At 34.4% G+C, this 13,016-nt stretch overlaps 1 long non-coding RNA gene across 13 annotated transcripts; it reads left to right on the top strand.

Moving 5' to 3' along the window:
- Positions 1–6,980: 6,980 nt before the first annotated feature.
- LOC113282736 lies at positions 6,981–12,640 on the top strand. 13 transcript variants are annotated; one of them, XR_003327153.1, is made up of 7 exons: positions 6,983–7,857; positions 8,288–8,353; positions 8,656–8,781; positions 9,250–9,596; positions 9,700–9,961; positions 10,521–11,891; positions 12,065–12,639. It is a non-coding gene; the product is annotated as an uncharacterized LOC113282736 (long non-coding RNA). The 13 variants fall into 13 exon arrangements; XR_003327149.1 differs by having other exon boundaries at positions 9,700–11,836; positions 12,065–12,141; positions 12,249–12,636; XR_003327142.1 differs by having other exon boundaries at positions 9,700–11,891; positions 12,065–12,141; positions 12,249–12,636.
- Positions 12,641–13,016: the final 376 nt, after the last annotated feature.

The following is a 13,016-nucleotide window of genomic DNA, read 5'->3' as shown; positions in this document are numbered from 1 at the left end:
GGAGTCAGTAGAAGTTGTACCTATGGTTTCTGACCCCGACGTTTCAGATGACGAGAAGAAAAACCATACAAAGGGTGTTCCTATTGAACGTGCCACTCCACGACATTTGTCGGTTCATAGGAATCATGATATTAACAATATTATTGCAGGAACATAGTTTACTGCTAAGAAGAGAAACCAACTTCGAAACATTTGTAATTTCGGCTGTTATCTTTCGCAAGTTGAGCCTAAAAATGTTGATGAAACTCTGAATAATCCCTTCTAGGTGAATGCAATGCATGAATAGATAAATTAATTTTAAAGGAAATAGGTATGGGAACTCGTTCCTTGTCCTCCTAACATTAATATTGTCGGTACAAAATGGATATATAAGAACAAGTCAGATGAATTCGGTACAACGGTCCGAAATAAGGCAAGACTTGTCATTCAAGGATACTCACAGATTAAAGGAATCGACTTTGATGAAACTTTTTCTCTTGTTTATCGCCTTGAGTCCATAAGATTATTATTATCGCATGCTTGTTTTCTCAAGATTAATCTATTTCAAATGGACGTAAAATATGCATTCTTGAATGGATGTTTGAAGAAAGAGGTATATGTAGCCTAACCTAAAGGTTTTGAAAGTCCAGAGTATATGATTGTGTATATAAGCTCAACAAGGCATTATATGGATTAAAAAAAGCACCTCGAGCATGGTATGAAAATCTTACTAATTCTCCTCTTCGTAAACGGTTCTCAATAGGAGGAGCGGATAAGACTATGTTTACCAAATAGAGTGGGAAAGACGTCCTTATTGCTCAAATCTATGTAGATGATATAATTTATGGGTCTACTTCAGAGAAACTTGTTAAAGAGTTTCAAACTTCTCTCGGCAAGGAATTCGAGATGAGCAATGTTGGTGAATTAAGATTCTTTTTGGGTCTACAAATTCAACAACACAAGGATGAAATTTATATTTCTCAAGAAAAATATACAAAAGATCATGTTAAAATATTTAGTCTTGAGAAAAGTATTCCCAAATTAACTCATATGCCCACTATAAGGATAAGAATGGATTTGATGTTGATCAGAAAATATCTTAGTTCTTGAATGCTCAACATGATTTTCAGTAATTCGAATCGCACTTGAGTTATCACAAAATATCTTCATAGTTCCAGTATCGACTCCATAAATCAATAAGCATTTGTTTCATCCATAAAAGTTGAGTACAAAACAAACCTGCAACAATGTATTCTGCTTCGCACGTTGATAGTGATGGTGAGTTTTGCTTCTTCCAATGCCATGCAACAAGATCGAATCCGACATAGTACAATCCTCCAGATGTGCTTTTCCTATCTTCTACACAACCTACCCAATCTGCATCAGAATATGCTGTAAGATCAGTGTTAGTATCAAATGTATAATAGGAGTATGATGTACATATCTTATGATCCGTTTTGCAGGTGCAAGATAAGATTCTTTTTTCTTAGCCTGAAATCTAACACAACAACCAACGCTAAAGGCGATATCTGGTCTTGTTGCTGTTAGATATAGAAGGCTTCCAATGATACCACTTTATTAGAGATCTCTATGGAAACGGTATTATCAGCATAAATTTTGTGCCGTCAGAACAACAATTGGCTGATATTCTCACCAAACCTTTAGACACCAAAACATATCAACACTTATGGAAGTCTTTTGGTGCTGTTTTGGTTAATTAAATCAAGTTTTCCAATTGCCCCTGTACTTATCTATATTCCTTTGGATGTGTAAACTTGAGTTCCAGGTAAGAAATTGTTGTCATTCATTCAAATAGTTCTTTTTCACGAAAGTAAGGTCACTCACGTTGTTCTCTCGGGAATGACATTTTATGGGGGAGAATTGTTAAATGAACTTGTGCTTAATTGTTATGTCTTTGTGGGGGAGTGTGGCTGTGGAATTATAAAGGAAATGCTTGTATCTTTTTAATCTCCTAGGATGAGCACTAATTATTTATTACTATGTGATATCATCTAAAACAAGTTGATATGAGGAGTTGCATTTTAACTATATGTTATTATGTAGTATCTCCATCTTCCTTAATAATTTGGTTGTATTCATTATGATCCTGCAATTTTCGTACCTTTGTTAATTTTATTGACAAAAAGGGGGAGAATTGTTTAGTAGTTTCATACTACATACATATGGTTTACGGATCATTATGTAAGGAGGAGTGGATCATTTAAACAATAGATTTTCCTATTAAACAAAGTATTAATTAAGGGGGAGAAACATATCACCATAGTATTGCTTCATAGTTGAGATACAATTGAACTTTGGAGGGAAGATAATAATACTATGTGTCTGCATAACAACGATAGGGAATATTTTATTTTCAAAAAGTTGGTATCGCCATGGAATCGGTTCTTCAACAACAACGATGTTGAGTTGAAAACATTCAGAATCATTGCAACTTGAAATTATGAAAAGTTCAAGGAGAGTTGAAAAAACCGGTAAAATCAAAAAGACATGATGGATCGAGGAGTTTTTCTTCAAAACTTTATTTTTGCTATCCATATGTATTAAATAGTTTTGTCACTAAAATCGACAAAGGGGGATATTGTTAGAGTATTGCTCGGTCAAACTGACAAGTGTTTCTATATCAAGCTTGTTGTCAAATTTAGTTGTCAAAACTATATCTTGATTTCTAGTTTACAATTGGTTAAGTTTCGGTCTAGGATAGTCTAGTGGAGTTGAGAAATGAGCCAATCATCATTTGTGTTATACAGTTTGAAGACGAAGATCAACCGAAGCTTTTGGAGAACTTCATCAACAAAAGGTAAGTGAAGACTGAACCACCTATTTCTCAAGTTATATTCACTTTTCTATCTTGAGACGAATGTCGCATAACTAATTAAACTAGCTTGCAAGCCTTGCATAGACAAGTATTTCGAGTCGGGAATTAATTATTTAGTTTACGAATTTCTCGAGATATAATGACTAAGCTTAATGAACATTTGTTCATACTTGATCAAATTCAGTGGAGAACAATTTATTGTTTGGAACCAAATCATGATTCAGGTTCATCATTCCAAAATAGCCTGGAACAGTGATATGTGTCAATGTTGTTACTTAGGCAAGTTCCAAATTGATTTAGAGAAATATAAACTATTATATTCGGAATACAAGACAATGTTATCAGTCTTACAAACTGAGAAAACTGTTACATGTCTGAAGTCGTATTACATGTATTAAGTACACATAGCAGAGTAGCTATATATCAAATTTCAGATTTGTGCGCTATGCATATTCGTATGTACATCATGGGAAAGTTTGTTTGTTTAGTGATCCTGATAGGTTTGTATATTCGTATACAAACAATTGTGGAACTGTGGTAAGGGAACCGGGTTGAACTAATCAAATCGGTATGTGAACCAAAACAGTTCTATGTTCTAAAACCAGTTTAGTATCCAAACTGATACGCGAGATAAATGTTTTGTGAACGCCGGAACCTACAAAGGTCTAAGAGTTTGCAAAACGGTACACAAACTAAAATATTCTGTAGACTCCGGAGTTTTGAGTTGGGTAAAAGTTTGCAAACCTGTACGTGAACTGAAAAGTTTTGTAAGAGTCCGGAACTTGGTAATTGCATAAGTGTGCAAACTGATTTATGAACCGAAAAGTTTTGTTGACTCCGGAACTCGATAATTGCATATGAGTTTGCAAACCGGCCCGCGTACTGTGAGTCAGCTGATTCACGAACGGTTCAATTAATTGTACCTTGTACATTTACAAACTATATCGATCATTATTCAATTGCGATTAAATTATTTATATGAAGTAATTTTTATTTGATCTTTTCTCTAATTAGCACTAGACTCAATTGATCACATGATTGTGACTCAATCTTAATGTCTTAGTGAAGTTGAAAATGAGTGTTAATATTTTAAGTTCAAATCGGCTAGTTTTGGCTAACCATGTTGAACATAGTCTTTAAAAACGGTTCGGTTATGGTTTACCTAACCATAATGTATATCTTGTATATATGATTAAGGTTCAAATCTTTCATCTAAAGGTGGATATTGTTTGTTTGGTTCCAAATCTATCTTAGCTTAGACCTAAAGCAACCTAGGCTTTGAAGTCTATATAAGGAGAATTCTTGGAAACTTGGATCTTTGAATCCCGATACTACTTTTTGGTGTGTCCTACTAGAGTCGTCTTCTACATAAATACTTTTAGGGTTTAGCGACTATAAAGACTTCACAGGGATTCGTGAAGTCAGGTCCAGTTATCTTTTATCTTGACAACTTGGGTATCTTGATCTTGATTGTTTGTAGAGCTTTCTCCAACGATCAAGATAGATAGTAATCAATAGAGTTTCTTCGTCTCATACTTTGTTGACTCCACAAGTTTGATACTTGTGAGGTGAATAATAATTTAGGTTGCACTTCGGGTTGCGTAATTCCGGATTTTGAGGATAGCCAGACTTTTGTCTAAGTTGTTATCAATTTCCATCACCTGGATCTATCGTTTGATTTGATCATCCGTTTAGATCGTAAATCAGGAAATCAAATATAGGCTTAATCTGTTGGAGGAAGATTTGGTTTCAAGTCTTCAATTGAGGTTGAAGAAACTCTTAGTTGTGGGTGACATCAGCTAAGGGAATCAATTAAGCAGAGTCTTGCGAGATTCAAGAGGCGTAAGGAGCGTGATTGTACCTTAATCGACGGAATTCCTTTTAAGGATCCACTTCTGGTGTTTGTGTTATTTCTTTTCCGTATTATATTGTTTATCTTTATAATTGAAATATTACAGGTTGTGCGTTGATCAATCACAGTAGCTAGGTCCAACATTGTTAGTTGGAAAAGACTTGATCATTGGACATTGGTGTTTGGTACCGTCCAAGAACTTTCTTTGTAGTTAGGTTCACAGATTCAATTCTATAAACATTCTAACAATGAGAGAGAAATATAACTCTAGGCACTCTCCTTCATTGAGTTTTTTCTCTCGGGGTTATGTTGAGTTTGTCCATACAGATTGCTTAAGAAAAAGTTGGTGGAGTATCTTGGTACCCCCTGCGTTTTCAGAGTTAATTCCAGCCTCATTCAATTTGTTGGACATGGATTTAACTGAAATTTCCCCTGAAGTTGTTAATTTCCATATGAGTTTTTCATATTTTAAAGAGTCAAAAATATTTAAAAAGAGAAATATTCTACTTATTTTTGATGTTATGTTTGCTGGAAACATTGCTTGTAGGATTAATCAGATCTGCTACAAGAGTTGAATAGCTGTTTGTTGAGTTACGGTAGGTTGTGAATTTACCATGTAACCTAGGTATCTAGTTACCATCTAAGCCCATCCCTTACTTCCCGGATACTATTTTATTTTATTAGTTATGTTCATTTATATATGTATTTCTATATCCACAAATTTTTATCCGAAAATTTTATTTTAAGTGGAGATTTATTTCTTAAGTATTTACAATCTAAGAATTTTTCCGAGAGTGGGTTTGGTACTTTAATTAGTCTCCAAGCAACTTCAGTTAATATTGCTAAGTTCAATTTTTCAGCATCTCTGAATCCTAAACACCCTCTAATTAGTCATTGGTTTACACTAGTCTCGCCAAATTTTAGGTAGAAACTTTTAACGTTTGGCTCTATCCCACACCAGAAATACGGTTAGATTACATTAATTGACCATATGAAAGGTTGGCATACTAGCTAAAACATGTTTGGGGTAGCGCCTTAATTTTCTAACCCAATATATTTCATCTTTTTTACAATTTTCTTTTGTCTATGAAACCTAAGAGTATTTTAGGATGATATGCTTGATTTTTATGAGTTTAGACATTATTCTCTGATGTTTAGGATGTACTTTTTTTTTTTGCTAAAGAAGACTTCAGATTTTTCGAAATTAATCGATTGACCAGAAGCCCTACTAAACAACTCTATAGTTTTTAGAGGATTTTTACATTCAGTTAGGTCTGCTTTCACAAAAAGAAAGCAGTCATCAGCAAAGAATTAATAAATGAGAAATTGGGTTGCCTTTCGGAGCAATTTTGACTTCGTGAAGGATTTTCTTGCTTTCATGTATTAGGAGAAGTCTTTATAAGACATTTACATTTCATAATTTATGCAAAAATGATACAAATATGGTAAAAAGAAAACTATTCTATATCCACTTGGGCACTGGTGGCTAAGAAAAGTTTTTACCACCCGTTGTTAGATAGGTTTACCACAAGTAATTTTAGTATCCACGTAGGGAAACACACAATTTTGGTGTCTATCTAGGAGAATGCGCGACAAAAATGTGTGCATCATACAACTGACTCATCCTTATTTGAAAATTGGGCATATAAGATAGGTGGTCATACTTTTTTAGGTACTGAATATGACCGGCTCATGTTTGTTTACAAAATAGGCATATAAGATAAGTTTCCATACTCTGTTAGGTACTTAATATTTATGGAAGAGAGAGCAGAGACGTGTCTATGAAGGGGCTAACCCGAACTATAGCTTATCCCTGAATTTAGCCCCAAAGTATTGGTATACTTATTTGATTAGTTTTTATACTTAGCCGAATGGATAGACTGAGTACCTTATTTTGTTTCACTGACGTAAGCCTTCTATTATTACCAGACCACTTAGAGAAATGTTAATCGTAAGCTTATTACCAAGCCCACTACTATTACTTGTTTTCACTGATCTGATAACAAGTTTGAAGATTTTACATTAATATTCAAATATCTTGATCTCATTATATATGTGTGCGCGCGCACGCAGTTTTGGCTTAATTTATTTTTCTATAGTTGTTAACATTGAAATTAAATTGCTAATACGAGAATCTACTACTATTGATATTTTTTCTTTTCTCCGGTTTTTAGTATTACTAATACTATCTTAGGTTTTTAGAACTACTAACAACGAATACCGTGTATAGGTAACATAGCAAACTTTTTATATGGGTAACATAACAAACATCTTATATAATATCTAATTCCTTTAAAATCCTAAATTCCTTAGGCTCCATGTTGAACGGTGACCATCACCCTCTCACATAATTGTTCCGTTTCACTTTTTCTGAAAGGAAAAAAAGGAATTCCCTCACAAAAAAAAAGAAATCTATTTATTAACATATTTATCCGAGAAAAAAGAAAAACAAATCCGGAAAAAAAAAACATGTACGAGAGAGCAAATTCAGAGAAAGATCTTGGAACAAACCCTAGAAGAAAATCATTAATGGCTGCAAAATCATGATGAGTGCAAAAACATAACATAATATCTCCTTTACTGAATCTCCAATTCTCTTTTCTCTTCGACCTCTCACAGAATTGTAACACTGAGGGTTCGAGATCGAGAATTTAATGATAAAGAAGATCGTTGTCTGATTCCGTTTGAAGAGTAGATGGGGAAGAAATTGATGGTGGTCTGTTGATATCGAGAAGAAGGAATTGATGGAAATTTGATAAATTAGGGTTTGGATTGAGATATGAAGATGATTCTGATAATACTGGTGTTAACAGCGAGGAATTGGAATTGGGTTTTGTATGAATTAGGTTTTGAGATGTTGGTGACGAGCTCTGTCCAGAAGAATTGATATTAGGGTTTGGTGATCTGAGCGAATTCTGTTTAGATTTAGGTAATCTTTTTCGATTATGCTGTTGAATTCAGAGAAGCAGATTCAGAGTAAACAGCGAGGAATTGAAGTGGTTTTGATTGAAGTAGGTTTGGGTTTGTCTCGAATTAACAGTTCAGAGAAGATGATAATGGTAAAATTGGAGTTAGGGTTTCTGGTGAAATTGGAGTTAAGGTTTCTTGATTTTTCCTGATTGCTCTGTGATTGATTTCTCGGTTGATGCACGAATTTCTCGAAATTGTGGCCCTCAGGTTGATCATGCAGGTGTGAAAATACTAGATACTTCGATTGTTTATTTTGTTCAATGTATTTTACTGTATTCATTAAATTATTTTTTCGAATTAGTGTAACTACATTACACTAGACTATAACGATTATTTATGTGTTATTGGGATTTTAGGGCAAGTTGATCGAATAAACTTCGGCAAATAAGAAGATGTATATAGAAATATTGTTGCCAGAATTACATTAGTTTCAATTTTTGTTTATGTTTCTTTTTTTGATTAAGCTTTTTGATTGATTGTTGAGGAGGAAGGAAGTGAGATACAATATATATACTGGATTATCTTTCCCAAGAAGCTTTTTTTTTAATAAGCTGGTTTCACAATCTCAGAATACCACGAACTCAGCAATCAGATTGGCAATATTAATCTTACATGTATGTCATCTAATTCCCTTACTCATGTTGATTCAGAGAAGCTTGAAAAAGGAGTGTCGGAATTGAGAACTGACAATCGTGGGCTTGAGGTCTATGTTTATGGTGATGATAATTTCCGTGCTTTGTTAGTTTAAGGTTTTGGATTTTAATTTATGTCTTTTCAGATGGTTAAGGAATTTTTGCTTTTGAGAGATTTTAGTTTGTTTGTTCAATTTTTAGTTGAATCCGAATGTGGGTAAGACCTATTCTTTGTTTATAACAGCAGAAATCGCAATTCAGTGATGCAAGGGGCTTCAATTTAGTGCACCAGTTTATAGATATACGAATAGAAGTTTTCATCTACAATTCTTATTTGTTGGCGTTCTTAAGATTCACATAGCTTATTAGTTTTATCTATTTGACAGGTATCAGAAGCCATTGTGAGCAGCAACACCAGTTTAATCACTGTTACTACAGAAAGTGGTGAGTACCCTTCAGGAACATACTAGGAAGATCAATGAAGCCTGAAGGATTTTTATGTACCCAATCAGGTAGTTTTTATTAAATTCTTCCCAATGTCATAATATGTATTCCCAAATTGCATTTTCCAGTCGTATAATTACTAGCGCTGATGTATATTGGAATATGTTCTTTTCATTTGTCCTTCGCTAGAGAGGTGTCATGAGCGGGGAAAGGGGAAGATGCCACTTAAACATGATTTTGTCTATTTGATCTTTGTCGCCCTTACACACAAGTGCAGTTAGACATGTAATATATATTAACTTAATTCAGTTTGCATGCGCATAAACCACTTTGTTAATCGATACATCATCTTCTACAGAGGTCCTGTACATCACAATGTCAGGCTTCTCTCTACGAAAGTTGGTCAATGGAGCTCGATAAATGTCTCGATCTTACAGTTTGTTAAGAATCCTGTTTTTGGTTACTGGATTAAGAATCCTTTTTTTTTTGGTTACTGGAATTAGCATCCTCTGACTTATATGTTCCTTCCATTACAGAGCAAGCACAACAGACACCTGGCCCCTACTGATAATCCAGACTGATCCGTGAACGTTTGATTGTGGAAGACCTTCCATTCCTAGAAAAGACCTACAAATTTGGGCACCACTAACTTATCTGGGTTTTCTTTTAGTATCTATATCTATCATTCTCGAATCCTTGGCAGGGATGGTGGTACTATGGGAACTTGTCTTACGGAATGGGTAGATATGCTCAGTTCAGTTTAGCAGATGGGGGATTGATGTGTGATGTTGTCCATTGTGGGGATGTGAAGAAAGCATACTTAATTAAAATTCCCTCTTTGGATTCGACATGATGATTCTGCCTTTCTAGACTGTCCTCTGAGGTAAGCCTTACTCTATGTAAAATTTATTTTGTGTTTCGGCTTTAAATTGGTTTTGTGCTTTTACGTTTTGCTATAAACAAAAAGGTTTTATGTTTTTGTGCAGGACTTCCAATACTAGATTCTTGAGCATGCTATAGATGGAAAATCCAAGATAACATTGAGGTACTCATATAAATAGCTTTTGAAGTTGTTGAGGAGCTAGCTGTTCCTGAGAATAAATTCATATAAGGGCAAAATCAGTTTCTTTAATAAGTGAATAGAGTTCAAAAGATAACAGTGGTTTGGTTGTATGGATTGCGCTTGACAACCACCCTCTGTATTGTGAAGCACACAATTTATTTTGTGTCCATATTGATGCGCTAAAGGTACGTGCATATCGATTCCTTTGTCTTGCTGCTTCGTTGCTTAAGCTTTCTTATTTTATATTTCATCTGAGCATAATAATTCATGTGAATCACTAAAATCTTTTGGAACCTCACCTGCGGATAGAAACGGATGCATTGAATTAGGTACATGGTTTTGAACTTGCAACTAATATGATTTTGATACTGATCACATCCCACACTTTCCGCTTCCTCTAGGCAGTGTACGTAGGCTGTAACATTTTCTACCCATGTGGTATACTGGTGAGTTGCAGTTTCAATGTAGAATCAGTTCCACTTTCTCCCAGTGATAACATTGTATTACCGAAGTTTTTAGAACTATAATGTGAAAGCGGAAATTTACCCAAAAGATACAACTGATTGCAATATTGAACCTCTTGACATGCATAATTGTTATAATTTTAGTTTTGAGTTAATCAACCTAGCCAGTGTTTCTTTATCAGTATAGTGATTTGGTATCAATTTAAAATGTAATTGTCATATGTAATGGAAAGGTATTTATGTATCTATTATGACATTGTTCCTTTTACTAAGCTTACAGAAGTGCTGACAAGGTTTGGTTAAAGTTCAAAAGGATGTGGTGATTACAGACACGGACCTATTCCTCCACATTCGACTGCCAAGGCTTTTGCGTGTATTTAAGCCAAGGAGATAGCGATGCTGATGCATTTTTTATAATGATATAATTATAGGGGGATAAATTATATTATCCCCCTACAATCATCTTCTATTTTCTCTTTAACCTTCGACCCTAATTTCAGATGTTTATCTGTTTCAATCGAATCAGCTTAATGAAAATCAACAATCTGGGGCTGTGCTGTAATTGGGGATTTCGTCAAAGTCCATATTTCATATCTCATACACCGAGAAACAGTAATTGGGGATTTTTGGAGCTGTGCTGTAATTGGGGATTTTTAAAGTTGATTCAAATCAGTTGAAGTGTCGTTAATCAGTAGAGTTTTTTATATATCGAACTCTTTAATCTTCTTTTTGTGAATTTCTGGCGCAATCAAAACCGGTAATTCAAATTTGGATTTTTGGTTTAGGGTTCAGTAGTATTCGATTTGCGTTTGGTTTTTTCTGATGGTTCAATTATAAGGTTTGCTGATGGAATATAACATCGTTTAATGTCGACAGTTGTGTTTCTAATTTGATTGTATTATCAACTTTCTGTTAAGCACGAAGCTGCCTGAATTTTGTTTTAGCAGGCTTTATATAATCAGTCGTTGTGTTTTTATATATAAAGTTGTCTGTATTTCTTGCTGAAAAAATGTCCAAGATTTTCTCCTCTCAACTTAATTCATTAACGATTTCCTAGCTTGTGATTCGCATAAGAAAATCCTCTTCTTCTATTTTACCAATTTTGGTGTTCAATTTATTAGCGTTTGGCATCAATTAAAGTATATAACTTTGATTATTGCAGTAATTGTTTTAATTGATTTCAGAAACATGTGTGAGAGTAATGTTATGAGATTCCAATATGTTAGGTTTTTAAAAATTCCTATTGGGGAATTCATAAAATAGGTTATTGTTTTGTTTATAAGTGTTTTATTGTATTTAGGGACAATCAGAGGTTGAATTGGAGCTGTGATCGTTGAGCAGTTTTCATGGATTTGCATCCAATTATAGTCACCACTGAGTGCATGAAAGAAGTTAAGTGTTCATGGACCGTCGAAGCTGCCACAGACTGGTAATTGTGCCTTTGTTATGTTGTTACTCTATCAGCATTCCCAAAACGGAAGAGTGTTTTATTATTTCGATTTGCTATAACATAGTTTCGAGGGAAAGATTGAGACTATTCTTAGTCGTCAGAACCAGCTAGCTTGCAATTAGTTCAATTTCAGAGATGTTAGTCAGGTGGGTGTCCCTTGGAGCATCAATATGCATCCCAAGTTTCTGATTCTGTCCGTAGGTAATGTTCTGGCTCTCCTATAATTAGGTGTAACTTCGTTGATCGCTTCCTAGGCATGTGTCTAAATTATTATCTTCTACCCTGATAGGAAATCTTGCATAGTTTTAATGGCTATTAGAGTATGGGTGCGTATTAAACATTTTACTTTCTATTGTGTTCTTATGCAATGCCAGGTATCATAGAAAAAAATTAATTGCACAACAAATGATGTATTCAGCTCAAGCTTCGGCGACAAGAGGCATTAAACAAGGTATGCAAAATTCTGAAGCTCATGTAAATCAAAATAAGCATCGAGGCAGTTCAATTCCGATGTTGATAAATTAATAACGGTTAGCCGTAAACATATGCAAGCAACAGTGACATGATGGACAGTCCAGTGATGCCAAACTCCCATGTTCATTCCAGCGTCACAATATATTGTTAAGAAGAGACATCGATTCAGTATATAATGGCATATGACATAGAGATACCAATATGTGCGAAGACTAAAGTTGGCTGGAGTCCATCAACTTAAGAAGAAATAATGGCGGCATCTACGGTAGGCTCTTTCTTATGGATGGGGGTGAATGTACTGAAGCCTAAGGAACATGAGACTTGAGAGCGGATCCATAGAATAAGGAGCTGATGTGGCTTTTTTATGATGTTGTAGTAAGATGATTCGTTCACTCAGATTTGTTGAGAATTTGTTTTAAGATTTAATAAAGAAAATAAGGAAAAATATATATACAAAATTTGTCACAGGATGAAGAGAGACCGGGACTCGGGATTCCACTGGTTTTCATGTTCATGGGGTTCATAAATTAATCCTAGACATTTATAGTTCAAAGCAAAAGAAACAATAACTCTATTCTTTGCCAAAGTAGATTTTGTAAAACATCAATTGTAAATTACAAGCATAGTGTATCTAAAACATCTAAGACTAAGCATACACTATCTAACAAGATAACAAATGATGAATAGAAATCATAAATCATTTAAAATTTATGCAAAAAGTAAATAAGGAATTTATTAAATTACCCCAAGGATGAAATACAGCTTCCTCCGTCGTCCCAGTGAAGGGTTCTAGCTCCACATGGTGAAAACACACTCAAAAAGATAACTCATAGCTCAAATGGTGTTTTTATT

Source organism: Papaver somniferum, chromosome 5 (genome assembly GCF_003573695.1).
Source record: "Papaver somniferum cultivar HN1 chromosome 5, ASM357369v1, whole genome shotgun sequence".
NCBI lineage: Eukaryota > Viridiplantae > Streptophyta > Magnoliopsida > Ranunculales > Papaveraceae > Papaver > Papaver somniferum.
The sequence above is the reverse complement of the archived record's forward strand: the minus strand, read 5'-3'. Positions and strand labels throughout refer to the sequence as shown.